The following is a 16,752-nucleotide window of genomic DNA, read 5'->3' as shown; positions in this document are numbered from 1 at the left end:
AAAATGGGTTGAAGCGAGTCAAAACGAACTGGTTTAAAATACGGTTCCTTCATATAGTTGGTCCCCGGTGGGTTGAGCAGGTGTAGGGGGGGGGGGGGTCTTCACGAATTCAGCGGGAGGGTACGTGCCGAGCGTCTGCAATTAGAGTCGCGTTGAGCTCATGAGGTCCATAGCACTTCAAAAAGAATTATTCAGGCCTTCCCTTTATTTGATTACGGCCGGTCCCCTGACTTTCCCTTGCCAGCGACCACAATGCATTTCACCAATTAGCTGGTGCACCTGGCCACAATTGATATGTTGTCAGAGCACTGCGCTCACTGCATAATGCTTAATAGTTGCATCTCAATCCCCAAATTATTCACTAAAGCATATAAATATTTGATTCCTGTACCCTGTAGCTGTGTATTGGATCTTTTTTTATTCCAACCTCCATAAAAACACAGATGTTTTATATAAATATTTTAAGTCATCAACTCTTCTCTTCCCCACTTTTTCTCTCGCTCTCTATATCCTTTCCTCATTTACTATTTGAAGCAACTATTAGTATTTTAACACCACAGGAAAGCGGCTTCATTGAAATGCAATGAAAACTGCGCAGAAAAGGCAAAGTTAACTAATGGGCTCAAATTTTCAAACGAATGCAAGATTAAAGTCAATTGAATCTCCCATTGGGTTTTGACTGAAACCCTTTGAAAAGGAGCCCCGTAGTGGTTTTCAGAAATGAAAAATAGGACTTGTTCTAAAATATTAATAACATTTTATACCCTCATTATGGCAAAGCAATTACATTTATTCAGAAACGTACTTTTGATTCTACCTTGAGGTGATTCGCATGCAGGTAATGCCACCATCAGCCCTCCGAACAGTCTTCTACGCCGTTCTCCAAATGTACCGCACTGACACATCAGAGGAAGGGATATAATTTAATATAGGCCAAATTCATATTTGATCTGTGCATTGTAAGTGAGAGCTCTAATACTCCGTGTATACCGGCGGACTGTCATGAATCTCCAAGTGCAACAGCAAATCTGGGTACGAGACGATGCCTTTTCTTCGTGGTTGTCTACAGGGGAATCAGAATTAGAGATCTGAGGTGCAATAAAACAGTAGAATAGTGCATAAACCTTCCGGGAGTGCATAACTAAGTTCCGTATGAGTGTTTTATATCAGTCTTTGTGCACTAGACATCTCCCATCAACTAGTCTGGCCTAGTTTCCCATAACAGACACCATTAATTAAATATATTACACAATGTGCGCCCTCATAGATATAAATGAAGCATGCAATACAAAAACATTTCGGAGAGGAGATTAGGCGGAAAAGTTGCATTTGTTCTCCATTGACTCCTCTCCCTCCAAACCCCCAAAGTTCCTCCCCGGCTCTTCAGAGGGTTTTAGCATCTCTCAAATCACACACCGCAATCCGACAAAAAGCAGCACATTTGCTGGAGCTCGCACGCATTCAGACGGGGGTGACAGGGATGAAGATTTGAAACTCCTCTCTCGTTCTCACTAGCGCACGCTCTGCCCGTAATGGGGTAGAAGTCATTAAAAACATCACTGCAGGCCTAATTAAGACGGGACATCTGGTCTCTCCTCACAGAACGGATCGCAGCCGAGTACAAATAACTCCTCCATGACAAGTTGAGAGGTGTCATACATCTCAGTGATCGTCAATCAACAGGGGACTTAGGCAACTCTTTCATCGTTAACGAGCGAATGCTTTGTTTTCCCGTTATAAGAGAAAACATTTTGACAAATTTCAAAAGGGGGGTTGGAGGCAGGGTGTCTTCTGTCATTTTTCAATTCCCCTTTTATGTTGCTGCCAATTAGTTGGTGTAAACTTTAAGTTGCCTTTGACAATGATGATTTTTGCATAGCAAATGCCTATACGGTGGCGGATCCGCCACAGGTTGGTCCACGAGTGACAACACGAAGGAAAACGAGGCTGGAAGATCTCTTAAAGTTAACTCTTACAATGAGATCTGACTTTAAGGGCAATGACCTTGCTTTTCTTAAAGGTCCCATTCTTCGCGTGTTTTCGAAGCTTTGATTATGTTTACAGTGTGCAATATAACATGAGTTCATGTTTCGTGTGTAAAAAAAACAGTATTTTTCACACAATTGACTTATCTGTACAGCGCTGTTTCCTCTGTCCTAAAAACAGCCTGATGATTTCCTTGTTCTATGAAGTCCCTCCTTCAGAAACACGTAACGAGTTCTGATTGGGCCAGCGCTTCCCGTGTTGTGATTGGACAGCAGCTTAGCGCACTTTGCCCGGAAAGGTCCCGCCTCTTACCATAACGGGGAGATGCAAGAGCTGAATGCGCGCTCTTCTCCACGTGGGAGAGTAACAAGACCACGCCCCCTATTTTGCGTGTTCTTGTGGGCGGAGGGTTAGTCAACAAACGGTTTTAGTGATGTCATTACATCCCTGCACTTCCTGCTGTAGTCCAAACCGGCCGTTCGCTGTAGGCTTTGAAAGGGGACTTCTGTTAAATAAAATATCTCGCTTGGCATCGAACTTTGAGCTTTATCATTTTACAGGTATTATTTATGCTCTTACAGCAACATTACACACTAACTAAAGTTTGAAAGATGGAATCGCTAAGAATGGGACCTTTAAAGGAGTACTTCAGCGCTGGGAAGATGAATCTGTATTTAAACTGGGTCATTAATGTAGTAGAAATGTGAAATTATTTTTATTTAGTGCTTTCTAGACTGAGAAAAGACAGAAAACATATTTTTGTCTCATGGGGATGAAAGACAACAATTCCCAGAATGCTTCGCTGCCCTACCAGGCCACTCCCAAAGCCACTGCTACTAGATTACTGAATCACGGATTACTTTCCCACCGCAACCGGGTTAATTTTCATAAAATCAGTTCTGTTAGAGAACAGACACTACAGTTAAAAACGGAACGTGTCTGCTCAATATGTGATTTAGCCACTGAGGGAGTCTCACAGCCCAAAACGCTGCAGGAGTCAGATATATTGACAGTCATGGATGAGCTCGTGATGAGAGCTGAGGTAAACGCGTCCGCGGCATAGATTCACAGCGCATGTTCAGTCGTTCAGTCTACCGCGTTTTCAGTTCATGCCTTTGAAAGCTTAACTTTCATAGGAATTAGTTTGAGAAGTTGAAAGACTTACTTTGCTCTGCTGGCCGCACCATTTAAACATGAATGCCTGAGGCTGCAGCTGCGAGCTGAGTGCTGTGAGTGTGATCTCCCGTCCCCCACGCGTGATTTGAAAACATGCGGAAATGGCTCCCTCTACTGGTTGTCAAAGCTTTTACCATAATTATATTGTTACCATGATGCTGTTTAAAGAGTAGACAGTACAAAAAAATTTTCAGGGATGAACATACCCTTACAGTAACTGTTCTGTTAATAACCCTCTGTCAATCTGACAATCTGTTCGTCGGGTGGGGATACAAAAATGCAGATGTATCTGTAGGTTTCACGAAAGCCCTGAAGCTGTCAAAAGTCTGCTGGATTACTTTTGTTGACAGATAAAGTTTCACAAAAAAAGAGCAAACATTGCTTATTTATACTACTGACATTGTAACAATACTATTATTATATAACATTTCTTAGTATGCTAGTATATTAGATACAGCATAAAAAGATATAATATAAATTGAATCAAAAGGAGCTGATTTTAGCGTTCACTGAATCATATCTAGTGTGAAACTGGACAACTCTGCTTGTTTAATAAACTGATAGCTGCTCAGATGTTGTTCATGTGCATTCGGGATACACGGCTGATTCAATATGTTCGGGTATTTGTCACTCTTTTATGAGATTAGACAGCTTATCAAACATTAATAAGTGGATAGGGGTTCACAGCGTGCTATAAAAACCATTACACTTGCAAAAAGGCAACAGCTCAAAGGGTTAAAGTTGTACAGCGCAACCCCTCCAAGAAAAAACAACAAAACAAAACAAAAAGATGGATAAAAAATAAATAAAGAACAAAGGCAAAACAACCAGACCTAGTCAGAAGCTAAGGGAGACAATGCATGAAAATAATTGGAGCCCAAGGGGTGATATTTGTTCTCCTGAAATAATAATTACTCTTATGGACTGTGCACAAACACTTTAACACTAAGGGAGCAAAAAAAAAAAGAAGAAAAAAATGTTGTTCTTATCAATAATCATTTCTACAGCAATGTGGTCAAGCTTTCTTTATGTATCACTATTTTTGTACTCAATGCACTTTGCTGCTCTGATATATTTCACCAATATCACCTTGCATTTTAATGAGATAAATCATAGATACAGAACTCTTAATAATAGAACTGAACCCTATGACAAGTTCAGTACACTTCACACTCTCTCTCCAGCCCTGATTGTGTATAATTCTAATCAGAACCTCGCCATCTTATAGATAAGACAGAGTAGCAGATAATGCATTTAAAAAAAGCCTATCGAGTCTAAAATAAGGCAATTTCTATGTAAATCGGCAATAAAGCAGAACTTTCCTAACTGCTGAGGGCAGTCGCATTATTGACATGCAGGCTGTTCGGAAATTGTTTAACTGCTTGATAGCAGGTATCTCGCCAGATATTTGCTTACCTTTCCTCTTCCATTAATGTTCCCTCTAATATTAAGCCATCTTCCATGCACGCAAACAGAGCCGCTCGCTCTTTAGCATCTGATTAGCACCCGGTAATTCTATCTCCACCAACGAATGCGCTGTAAGATTGCCCGCAATATTATGTGCAGGATGAAGCATATCCATCCATCTCAAATTGAACTCTGGGATGCATTATTGATTGACCAGCGAGATTGTGTAAGGAAAATAAGTGCCACTGGGTTATAGTTTAATATGGATGATAATGCACAAGGGCCCTGGTGAACCATCAAAGCTAGGTCTGTTTTCATAGGTAGCAGTGTACTTCTATTATGAAGATTGAATCTGACTCATTCTCGCTCTTTGTTTGACGTAAAGTTAAGTTTCCACAACTTTGAAATGAGATGATAAAAGAATCCGGGTGTCAGCAGTTCTCTTATTGTAACTAGGGCTTATATTTCCCTGCAGGCCTCCTAGAGGGATTATGATTATACAGTAGATTAACACTTTTATCCCTATCTGTGAGCAGCGAATTATTGGTAGATGAGGAACAAACCAACAAAATACGTTGTAGGTCCTATTCATATAGGCAAACGCTCAGGATGTTTTACTCTATTCATGTTTGACCCCATGACTGATCGAACTTGCAGCCTTAGATGATACAGAGTAGGATGTTCTCACTGAGAGAAACAAATCTGATTGGATATCCACTGTAATTCTACATATGCCTCCACGCATGTGTCTGTGAATGGCAGTGTAAGCTTAAAATTTAAAGGTTAAACCGTTTGAGTGAGAACTAGATCTTATAGTTTTATAACCATCTATGTTCTGTGTAACAAGTGAATGCCAGTTAATTCAGAGTCAAGGTGCATGGCCATGGCTCGTGCCCCACTGAAATTTGTTCTCAGATTCCAATGGACACAAACGAGATATCATTCATTCAAAAGTCAAAGCAGATTATAGAGGTGTAAATGTTACAGGGAGAGTATATCCAAAAATTACAATTTTGACAGCATTTACTCACCCTCGTGGTGCTCCTAATCTGTATTGTTTCCTTTCTTCTGAGGTACACAAAAGGGAAAGTTTTTTCATAAAATTAAAGTGCCCCTATCATGGTTTAACATTCTGCAAAGTTGTAAAGTCGAAAGTGCACGATAAAGTTATTGTCTCCACCAAAAAAAGAATTGACTCTGAACCGCTTTAAGTCATTTGTATTTCGAATCCCACTGCGAGACACTTCTATGTTACTAGAAAAGACATTTGCATAATATGTTGTACACTGTCAGAAAAAAAGGTACATTTCTGTCACTGGGGCGGTACCCTAAGGTACAAAACCGAAAGGTATTAATATGTACCTTTAGGTACTACTACGTACTTTTAAGGTACTAATACACACTCCTAAAGTACTGATATGTACCTTTTAAGGTACTAAAATGTACCATTTAGGGGTTAGTAAGGTACATTGATGTACCTTTTCACTTTTGTACCTTAGGGTACCACCCCAGTGACAGCACTGTTCCTTTTTTTCTGAGAGTGTACATTGTCAACCTGCGAACTGCTTGAGCCGTGCTCAAACGTCATTTTACTGAGTTCAATGCAGGATTCGCAAAACACTTCCTCTTGAAAGATGGGTCAGTACCCAGTTTATTTATACCAGCTTGCTCCTCAGAATCACAGCTTGATAGTATGAATAATTATTAATGTATATATTTTCTACTGGGTGTTCAAAATACGTAGTTTTGTGTATGTTTCCAGCAAACCGGCTAATTTGCGTTATTACTGTCTTACTGAAATACTTATTAGCTGTGGGCCACTTATTACTTATTACTTTGAGTAAAGATAAAGGATAGAGCAAGATTTGTTTTGCAAATGATTTTGTTACATCAGTCAATCACATTAGTGCTCAGTTAACCGAGTTAGTCAGTTATTGATACTGCATGTGGACTTCAATAAATAAGAAATATACAATTCGGTTTGATGATGTACATACACTTGTTAATGTTAATGCTGAGGAATTACAGTTGCAACGTCTCAGTACCTCTGAATGAGAAGTGTATCACTGAGAAACATCCTTCTCAAGTCGTCCTTGCGATGGAGGTTTGGGGTTGAATAACTATTGAATAACTATTTCTTTCATCATCGGACTCGCCGTTAGATTGATATGGTAAAATTGATGCCATCGTTACTGCCTTAAAAGTGTGTAGAATCGCTGAGCATTTGGATGACTACAGAGCTGAAGTTCAGTTACGGTAATGGCCGTATACAGCTTCCAAAACGTGCAGTTAGAAGTAGACGAATTGTAACAGACTGGGTCATCTGGCTAATAAGAGCTGAGTAGTTTGCGGAAAGAAGGGATTTTGTCGAGTTGTTTGAGAATTATGGAAAAATATGGTGATGAGCAATGTATATTATGAGAAATACATTCGTTTTTTGACCTCCGATTTATGTAAACCTGTTATAGGTGACCTCCAAAACAAAATTAGGAGCCTTTAAAATAGCATTATAAGGCACTTTGAAGGTGCACTATGTAGGATTTTTGCAATAAAATATACGTTATATATTTTGTTCAGTTGAGTTCTTATAATATCCCAAATGTTTCCAACTATTTGTAAATTGTGAGAAAATTGCTATTTTAAACCATGGAGCCGGGACGTCTGAGGTAGTCGACTGTCAATTGCGTCATATCTGCGTTATCCTCGGTTTCCGGTTTTATTCTGCAGAAACGCTTTACTCTTAGCAGTGTGAACAAGTGTCACAGCAGCCACCAAGCGAACGCACAGAGTAACATCATAGCATAATTTTAAACACATTAAATGTATCTAATATGATAAACAAAGCTGCGTTACCTCATACTCATGACGTCACAATAAATGTCCAGCTGCTCGCGAGCCATGTGTTTGCGCAACAATCGCTCCAGCGGCCTTGCTCAGCTCCATCAAAATTTGGTCCTGCTCTGCTTCATACTACAGTAACATTAATAATCTCCATCCATGAACATGATTTCTGCCCGAGTCCGATCCCGATTCTTCCCCACTGGCTGTGAGGTGAAAACCACATGTCTCAAGATTCTGAGCTCAAACTTGGCATCATCAAGCTTGAATAGGCACCCTATAGCTGACGGAAAAGTTACATACTGTAGCTTTAAAGTAAATGGGGCTGTCGAACTAACCTTTCTGTCACAGCTCTAAAATCTAATTTGCATTTCCACATTTCACATCAGAGGTCATTTTTCAGCTAATAACAATTGACCTATCGGTAATCCCTTTCCCTCAAATGCAGATGAGCTAATGGCAGTTGAGTATCAGTTGCTGAGGGACCGGAAGTCGGACATCTTTAGGTTTCAACGCCATAGTAAAGATCCGAAGCTCTCATCGGTTTGATGGTGTTTATGCTACAAAAAAGATAAAACAATGTGCCTGGGGTACTTGTAACACTCATTCCAGGTATCCTCAAAGGATTTTCTGGTTGTCATACTCTCAGTAAGTTAGTGAATCCATGCTAACGTACAAACCTAAATAGTTAACTGCTCTCACGTCATAACCGAAGGTTTACATTTCAGTGCCTCTCCATATTAAACGGGTTAAATGTAAATTAATTTCATCTTACCCTCCGGTATGACCAGTGCTGATTCATGGACGTTGTCATCTACAATCGAGCCCGATCTCACGAAAACGCGTATAACTGTTACGAGGGTTTTGGCGTGCATATGGTATGCGGTTTTTCGTGTGCATATGGTACGCACTTTATGGTGTATTATACGTGCGAACCACCCCTACCACCCCCAACCTACCCAAGAGCATGTCATATGCTCGCCATAAAGTGCGTAGCATATGCACACCAAAGCCCATTTTTTCGTACGTGTTGCGGCAATCGTGACGACCGTCTTTTCCTACTTGCATTGTGATCTGTAAACCCTCGCTTCTAAATTAATCTTTTATACCCAGCATATTTATTTTTAAATCTTTTATATAACCCTCCGAGGCATATTTAAGTCCCACTTAAATGCTCCTCCACAAAAGTTGGTCCTTCTGTGTCCAAAAACATCTTGGGACAGGGTTTTCAGAAAGATAGCTGTCATTTTAAGACAGTCAGCAACTTGTTTGTCCGAGTTAGCAACAGTAAACTAAGGGGAGCGGGGCTTACAGATCAATAATAATTCCTCCAATAAATATATCATATTATTCAAAATATGTTGTATGGGCCACCTTTAAGGTTTATCTATTTATTTTTTTATTTTTTTATTTTTTCAACTTCAAATGACAAGTTTTGACAGACATTAGGGAGGTTAAAGGATTAGACAGTATTCATCTTTGGATAAGCTATCCATTTAAAACACTGGTTAAATTATTACAGTTTTACAACAAAGCACCCAGCATATGGCCCTACACATTTGTTTTCATCACTTAGCATATACACAACTTTTCATTTAAAAGGTATAGGAAGAAATATAGAAAGAGCAAATGCAATTAAATGTTATATAGCATCGAAGGGCCGATTGCACAAAAAGTGATGTTCTCATTCTCATTTCAGTATTACATGTCTAGAACAGTGCTATAGAGCATTCTTACATCACAGTACTTTTCTGTTGTCCAAATTCGCAAGGCATTTACAGTAGCTGTGGGGCATTCATTTATTGATGTTGTTTTCTTTAAATATTCACACAGTGGCAATCTGTTAAGACTCATTGGCTGTCTCCTGAGCACTGGCCAGAGCGATGCAGAAAAGAGAGAGAAAGGGACCGACTGCAGTTAATTATTAAAAATGTCAAAAATAATCACTAACTCCCTGCAAACCACCACTGTCATCAAACCTGTAGCAAATATCTGAATTCTATTCAGGAGGTCAAAGGCGCAATATGGGAGCCGCTAATAGCAATGCAACAAAAACTCTCGCAGATGCATTGAGGAATGGTTTTGTAAGCTGCTACAGAGAGGCTCAATAAATGACGGTTAAAACATGACCTCCATCCTACCGACACATGTCGTAACTGAAAACTACTTTCACCTCTATTTTCGCTGCTTTGTGCGTGAGATGTTTCAAGGTGGCCTCATTTGAATCAAGGCTGTCATAGTGCTTGAATAGGAAAGGATGTATGGAATCTTAATAAAACCAACCACCATGGTCTGCTTTTTTTTATGAAAGCACTTCATATCTCCTTTAAATGCCATAGGAGCTTTTTTAACGACATGATTATGTCTCTTATTTTAGGCTTTTGTCAGGGCTTTGTGTTAAGGTTTTTTTGTCGTAGCCTTTTGTACACATTTATTTGCTCTCGGTATACAATTTCCTGCACTTATTTTTTTGCTGATTGCTCAATGATTGGATGGATACTAATGGACAGAAGAATAGACATACCAACGGATGGCCAAATAAAAGGATTGGAGGACGAAGTAATGGATGACGGATGGATGGACGGACAATGAATGGATTGGACAAACCAGTAGACGGATCGATGGATGGATATAATTCGACAGAAGCATAGACGGAAGGACAGATGGACAATGGATTGGACAAACTAGTGCATGGATGGATGGATGGGTGGGTGGATGGATGGATGGATGGATGGATGGATGGATGGATGGATGGATGGATGGATGGATGGATGGATGGATGGATGTAATAATTAAAAAATCTGGTTTATATGATGTTCACTATTCAATAAGTGTGAAAACAGAATCAGTTCATGTGTCGCTATATCCTATCTTCTTCAAGTGCATCCACTGAAAGCAAAACTAATGGAATTCTGTGTGGTGGGCTGTCTGCCGTTTTCTGATCACTGGAAGATTGCACTATTGACCAAATGTCAGGCGCAGAGAGATGCAATGATTGAATAAAAGAGTATACATAATCGAAGGCGAGAACTCTGCCAGGGCCGCCTTCTGTTGCCTCTCTAACTACACCCTGGGAAATTCTCAAAAATCATTACCCCTCCCATCACCACAAACACACACACATGCTTGCAGCCACACACGCTGCTGTCATCCCACCTCTGCTCTCTTGTGATGCTCTCTTGAAATGCTATTTGTTTTTCTCATTAAAAGCAAATTTTATATATGTCTCTCTCGTGCACATCACATCTCTCATTCCAATGCATTTCTGCACCGTTGCCAACAAACTGCTGCTTGGTATCTGTCTGAGGACATGTTATGAAATATTTTGGGCCCAAATTAATGTGCTATTACTACAGGAGGACTGAGGTGAAGATGACAGAGAGCCTCAGGATATTTAGATCAGTACCAGATTGGTTACTGGAAGGAAAAGTGGGTGTTGACCCCTGGAGACCAATACACCGCCCCAAAAAAACATAACTCACCTAAGAAGGAGGAGGCGGCAGTGAACAGATTAAATTCTGATTAGGGAGAAGATGCCCAGAGGAATTTATTGGTCACTTGAGAGGCTGAGTGATGTTCTACCAGTCTGACAACTGCTTGAACATGCTAATGACGCTGTTGCATTTATAAATGCAACACAAATGTGGCAAATGAAAAATGCATTCCCTCAAAAGGAAGATTTTTCTCCCTAGTTCTGTTCTAAAGTGATCCAAATCTGTCAGAGGTGAAATAAATTACATCCTCTCAGGAAAGGAATAGATTTTTTAAAGGGTTTTACCGTATGTTCTGTATTTTATATATATTGTGTAAAAATACATTTGAGAACTAAAACTTGTTAAAGGGGAAGTTCACTTAAAAATGAAAGTTTTGCCACTATTTAATCTCCCTTATGTCATTCCACACTCAAAAGACTTTCTTACAAAATGAGAAATGGTACAGTTTATTTTCATGCAGTTGAAACGAATAATGACTTCAAAAATGATGCAAAAGCATAATAAAATATTTATTAGACTAAAATTTAATAATTTCATTATTCACTGATAATCTTCAACTTCAGTGTCCTGTTAAATGACCAAACCATAGACAAGTCTGATTTGTGAATAAATCACAATCAAACATATCATTATGACCACCCAAGGACCCTAAGTAAGGTTGTGATTGGTAATCACTTTACCTCTGACGTTGTGATTTTTGGATCACACGTCACTTAAGGTGACGTTATGAGTACATCAGATGACCACCTTCCCCCCTCTTAGTTTGGGACACTAGACAAGGTATTTTACCTTGGCTGTATGAGAACACTCCGAGTAAGTTAAGTGTGGCTATAAAAGGGTTACATTATCGTATGGAAAGATAAACTGTTGTTTCTCTGAAACTAAGGTGAAGAACCTTATTATGTATCAAACAAATAAACGAAAGATTTATTTGCCATTAACTACCTCTAATGTAAATCAGAAAATCATATACTGATAATATACACCAATGCCGAGGTCTCTGGAAAGAGGTTTGGTTAAGTGATATTTACGTTCCTCGTGGTTGAGTAAGCAGTCCGACGATGATGACTTCTTCCAATGGTTTTGCTGGAAGACAATGCAGAGGGGAAAGGAGCTGGTATCTGTTTCAACAGCCTTGAACACGAAGATCTGTGGGATGCTGATCTCCTGGGGCACCAAAGGGTCCTAAAATCTGGAACACGCAGATGAGGCCCTGAAGTAGGCACAGAAGGTCCTTAATCTGGAACACGCAGACGAAGGAACCTTGAAGTGAAGGTTTGCTCTCCTGAGCTTAACCTTGTTGCAAATGTCTCTGTGTGTCTTCTGCCTCTTTGAGCCAGACACTCAGAAGTTGGTCAATCTGCTCTGGTCTCTCTAGCATGGAGACTCGGGACGTGCTGTAGTCGTCTCGCTGGACTAAATCTCTGAACGTAGTGTTGGTTAATGTCTCTTTCCTCACAGGCTGAAGGCTCAGACCGTTGTCATATCTGTTGCTGACTCACAAGCTGTAGATTCAGATCCTTGGATCTTGTGTTGTCTCTCTGGTTAAACCAGAGGCTCAAAACTTGGTTGCTCTGTCACAGTCTAATCCTCGCCGGACAGACTCAGAACTTGGTGAACTGTTTATCTCTCTAAGGGAGAGAATCAGATCTTGGTGAACTGTTTGTCTCTCGTGTGGTGACTCAGAACAAGGAGTGTCTGTTGAAAGTGTACCTTTATCCTTTTCCGAATAGGAGGAGATTGCAATTTGGCGCTCTCCATTCCAGTGTTGCTATTGGCTGCTGGCATCAGAGGGTGCACACCGTGTGGCCCACCCTTCTTTCCCCTGTGGAACTAATTTGCATACTGTACACAGTTAGAAGTCTTTAAAGTGTCTTTAAAGTTTATCAATGCGTTTCTCACTTTCCAAACCACTATCAGAATACTCTTGGCAATATACTAAACAAATAGACACCAAACATGACAGAAATATATTGAACTGTTATGCGTTCATTCATTTGTTCATTAACAGCTGATTCTGTGTAAGATGATGCATTACACATAGCTGTCACTGAGAATACTTATTTCTCTGAATAAGTATAAAATGGATGTGTGTAGTTTACATCAGTCTTAATGTTTCCAAAGATAGTTGTGAATGGATTTGGATGGATAATTTTGGTCTTTCTTTGTTTCACCCACAATTGCTGAGCTCCTGAGGAATGTTTACGGCCATCACAAACCAGGACATTAGGGATCAGTCTTTAGATGGGTGAAGGGCAGAAACTGCATATGAACTGGACCAATGAGAAGTCCTGGGATTGGTACCAGAGGTCTTCTTCTTGCCCTCAAAGAGGTGTCTGGCTGTTGTCCAAGCTTCTTTATCTGATGGCGTTGGACATTTTTGTTTATGCTAGTCCAACAAGATCCAATCAAAATGTAGCAAAACTTTGTCCACTGTTATGGGCAAAGAGGGGCCCGGCCATAAACTGTGCCCTGGAATGGGCTGTCCACTACACTGATTATCTTTTCATCACAGCACCTGTTAGTAGGTGGGATGTATTAGGCAAGTGAACACTTTGTCCTCAAAGTTTATGTGTTAGAAGCATGGAAAATGGGCAATCATAAGGATTTGAGTGAGTTTGACAAGAGCCAAATTGAGATGGGTATACGACAGGGTCAGAGCATCTCCAAAACTGCAGCTCTAGTGGGGTGTTCCCGGTCTGCAGCGGTCAGTATCTATCAAAAGTGCTTCAAGGAAGGATAAGTGGTGATCCGCGACAGGGTCATGGGCGGCCAAGGCTCACTGATGTGCGTGGGGAGTGAAGGCTGGCTTGTGTAGTCCGATCAAACAGACGAGCTACTGTAGCTCATATTGCTCAAGAGGTTAATGCTGGTTCTGACAGAAAGGTGTCAGAATACAGTTTGTTGCGTCTGGGGCTGCATAGCCACAGAAGATTCAGGGTGCTCATGCTGACCCCTGTTCACAGCCGAAAGCACCAACAGTGGGCACGTGAGCATTAGAACTGGACAACAGAGCAATTGAAGAAGGTGGCCAGGTCTGATGAATAACGTGTGTATATCACTTACCTGTGGAACACATGGCACCAGGATACACTATGGAAAGAAGGCAGGCCGGCAGAGGCAGTGTGATGCTTTGGGCAATGTTCTGATGGGAAACCTTGGGTCCTGCAATCCATGTGAATGTAACTTTGACACGTACACAGCCAGTTAAAAGTTTGAAACATTACTATTTTCAATGGTTTTCAAAAAAGACTCTTCTGCTCATCATTGATTTGATCCATAAAACAACAAAAACAGTAGCCAGACAAGCCAGACCCACATCAAGATGTTTGGTCTGGAAACTCAACACTGACAGGGCTCATTCCGAGGAGCGGGAAAAACGGTTGTCTTTCAAACTCCCTCTGCACAGCGTGCACGCAATTGGATAGCGCTACAACCAACCAGAGCAAAAAAGGTGAAGCAGAGCTAGTTGATGGATTAAACATTCGCCGTATCCGGTCGGCAAAACTCAGAACACATCTTCCTTTCTTAAGAATGACTTTAGTGTCGTTCTTTGTTCTTTTCTCAGAGAAAAGCTTAACTCCAAGTCTTCCAGAGTCGCAGTCAAAGCTGATTCAAAAGACCGCCGTTCGCCAGTTTCTGTGTTTACTAGAAGAGGCACGCAAGCGCAACTCTGCCATCATTATGTTAAGCCCCACCCACCCACTCTATACACGATGCGATTGGCCCGACCAGAGTTTGGTTTTTACATCTCAGATGTGTATTGAGAGTTGCTAGACGACACTCGCGGCAGATTCCATTTTTAGATTAGTGCGTCTAGATTTCTAGGCTGCAAAAACAGTTTTATTAGGTGAAATATTTTTTGCAATTAAAAATATTTTTTTTCTATTTTAATATGTTTTAAAATGCTATTTATTTCTGTGACATTATAACATTGACACTATAACATTGATAATAATCATTCATGTTTCTTGAGCAGTAAATCATCATATTGGACTGAGGGATCATGTGACACTGAAGACTGGAGTCGTGATTTAAAAATTCAACTTTGTATCACAGAAATAAATTACATTTTAAAATATATCCATATAGAAAAGTTATTTTACATTTTAATAATATTTCACAATCTTACTGATATTTTGAGTATTTTTAATAACATAAGTGTAGCCTTGGTGAGCAGAAGAGACTTCTTTAAAAAAATCTTACAATTCTCAAACTTTTGACTGGTAGTGTACCACTAAACAAAGCGTTGTTGCAGACCACATATACATCCTTGCATGAAAACAGTATTCTCTGTTGGCTTTCGTCTCTTTCAGCAGGATAATGCATCCTGCCACAAAGCAAAAATGGTTCAGGAATGAGACATTGACTTGGCCTCCAAATTCCCCAGATCTCAATCCAATCGAGCATCTGTGGGATGTGCTGAACAAACAAGCCTGATCCATGAAGGCCCCACCTCACAACTTACAGGACTTAAATGATCTGCAGCTAACATATTGGTGCCAGATGCCTCACCACACCATCAGGGGTCTGGTGGAGTCCATGCCTTGATGGGTCAGGCTGTTTTGGCAGCAAAAGGGAGACCAACACAATATTACGTATACCTCACGTATACCTTACGTATTACGTATATATATAGTGTGCATTCAATGTTAATTAAGTAAATAAAATGTACAACATATTTGATATATTTATGGTGCTTCTGCTTCCTTTTTGATGCTTGAAAGCGCCAGTTGTTTGTAAGTGTATGAATGTTTTTAATTTTTAATTAAATTTTTTTTTTAAACAGAGTTACAAGTGGAGTGACAAGTGAATGATGACAGAATTTCTCTGAATGTGATGAACTTTTTTGTTTTTTGTTTCACCGGTACTCTCATAGCAACCTCTCTAGTCCCCCCTCCCCTCTCCAACCACTTGTGCATGCAATTACACCTAAATGCACTAAAACGATTGACTGAACCATGTGAAGGGCATTTACTTTTTGTGAAGCGTGACATAATCGGAGAGGTTTAGATTTCTTTTTATCAGGAGGCCCAGGTAATGATGAAGGCCTGGGATCCATTCAGAATTCTCATTTACAGCTAGGAGAGGATGGCCCCATCTGTTCTGTGGCAAGGCCCCTTCCAGCAATCTTTGATATCACTGAACGCTATTAGCTGAGGAAGAGGCTGGGCTAATGGACCTTTAAGAGCTCATTTATTTGAAGCAATTATTTTGAGGCGACCCCTTTTTGTAGTTGAGCATTGCCCTCACAAACGGGAAGATTACGTCGTGTTTGGAGGAGAATGCATTTGACTGAAGGACACAAGGAACTGGAGGAGAAGGATGGAACTCATTTCAGGGAAACAGACTGGAGACCCACAAACAAGCACTCGATGTACCCTGATGTCAACTCATGGTAGCGGCTTTCAGTATTCAGAAGCGCAGGTTTGAACCAATCAGTTTTTAACAGAATGTTGCAATAGCAAGAAAAACAATCTCGAAAAGGAAGGAACTGAGTCAGCAGCACTGCATTTACAGTGGGCCAGGCCTTCACATCAAAATGGAGATTGAAGAACTTAAAAACGCCGATCATATGTCTTCTACTGCACAAGGCATTAATACGTTGGATGTTCCACTGTGGAATAAGTCTATGCCCGGATCTGACTCCAGTTATGTCTACACGCCATAGGGTAAAATGTACTTTCAGAATATATTCTAATGTTGTATTAAGGAGCTAAAAGTAAAACATTTAAAAAAAAAAAAAAAAAACATAATAAAAAACCTTTTCAGGGGGCAAGTCTAGGGCAAATCCTCTATTCATGAGAATATTCATTTTTGTCATCCACTATACATATGCCATTTATTTTTG

At 40.2% G+C, this 16,752-nt stretch overlaps 1 protein-coding gene across 2 annotated transcripts in view; it reads right to left on the bottom strand.

Moving 5' to 3' along the window:
* Positions 1 to 16,752, bottom strand: part of arhgef39 (Rho guanine nucleotide exchange factor (GEF) 39) — a 167,584-nt gene that overhangs the window by 132,218 nt on the left and 18,614 nt on the right. Inside the window, exon 1 of one of the 2 annotated variants that reach the window (XM_067428588.1) lies at positions 806 to 887. The exons of the other annotated variant lie outside the window; for it this stretch is intronic. The gene's annotated coding sequence lies outside the window, so the exon portion shown is untranslated. Of the gene's footprint in view, positions 1 to 805; positions 888 to 16,752 lie in introns of those variants that run through there. 2 annotated transcript variants of the gene reach the window in all.

Source organism: Pseudorasbora parva, chromosome 20, assembly GCF_024679245.1.
Source record: "Pseudorasbora parva isolate DD20220531a chromosome 20, ASM2467924v1, whole genome shotgun sequence".
NCBI classification, from domain to species: Eukaryota; Metazoa; Chordata; class Actinopteri; order Cypriniformes; family Gobionidae; genus Pseudorasbora; species Pseudorasbora parva.
Note: the sequence above shows the minus strand (reverse complement) of the source record. Positions and strands in the feature narration are given on the sequence as shown.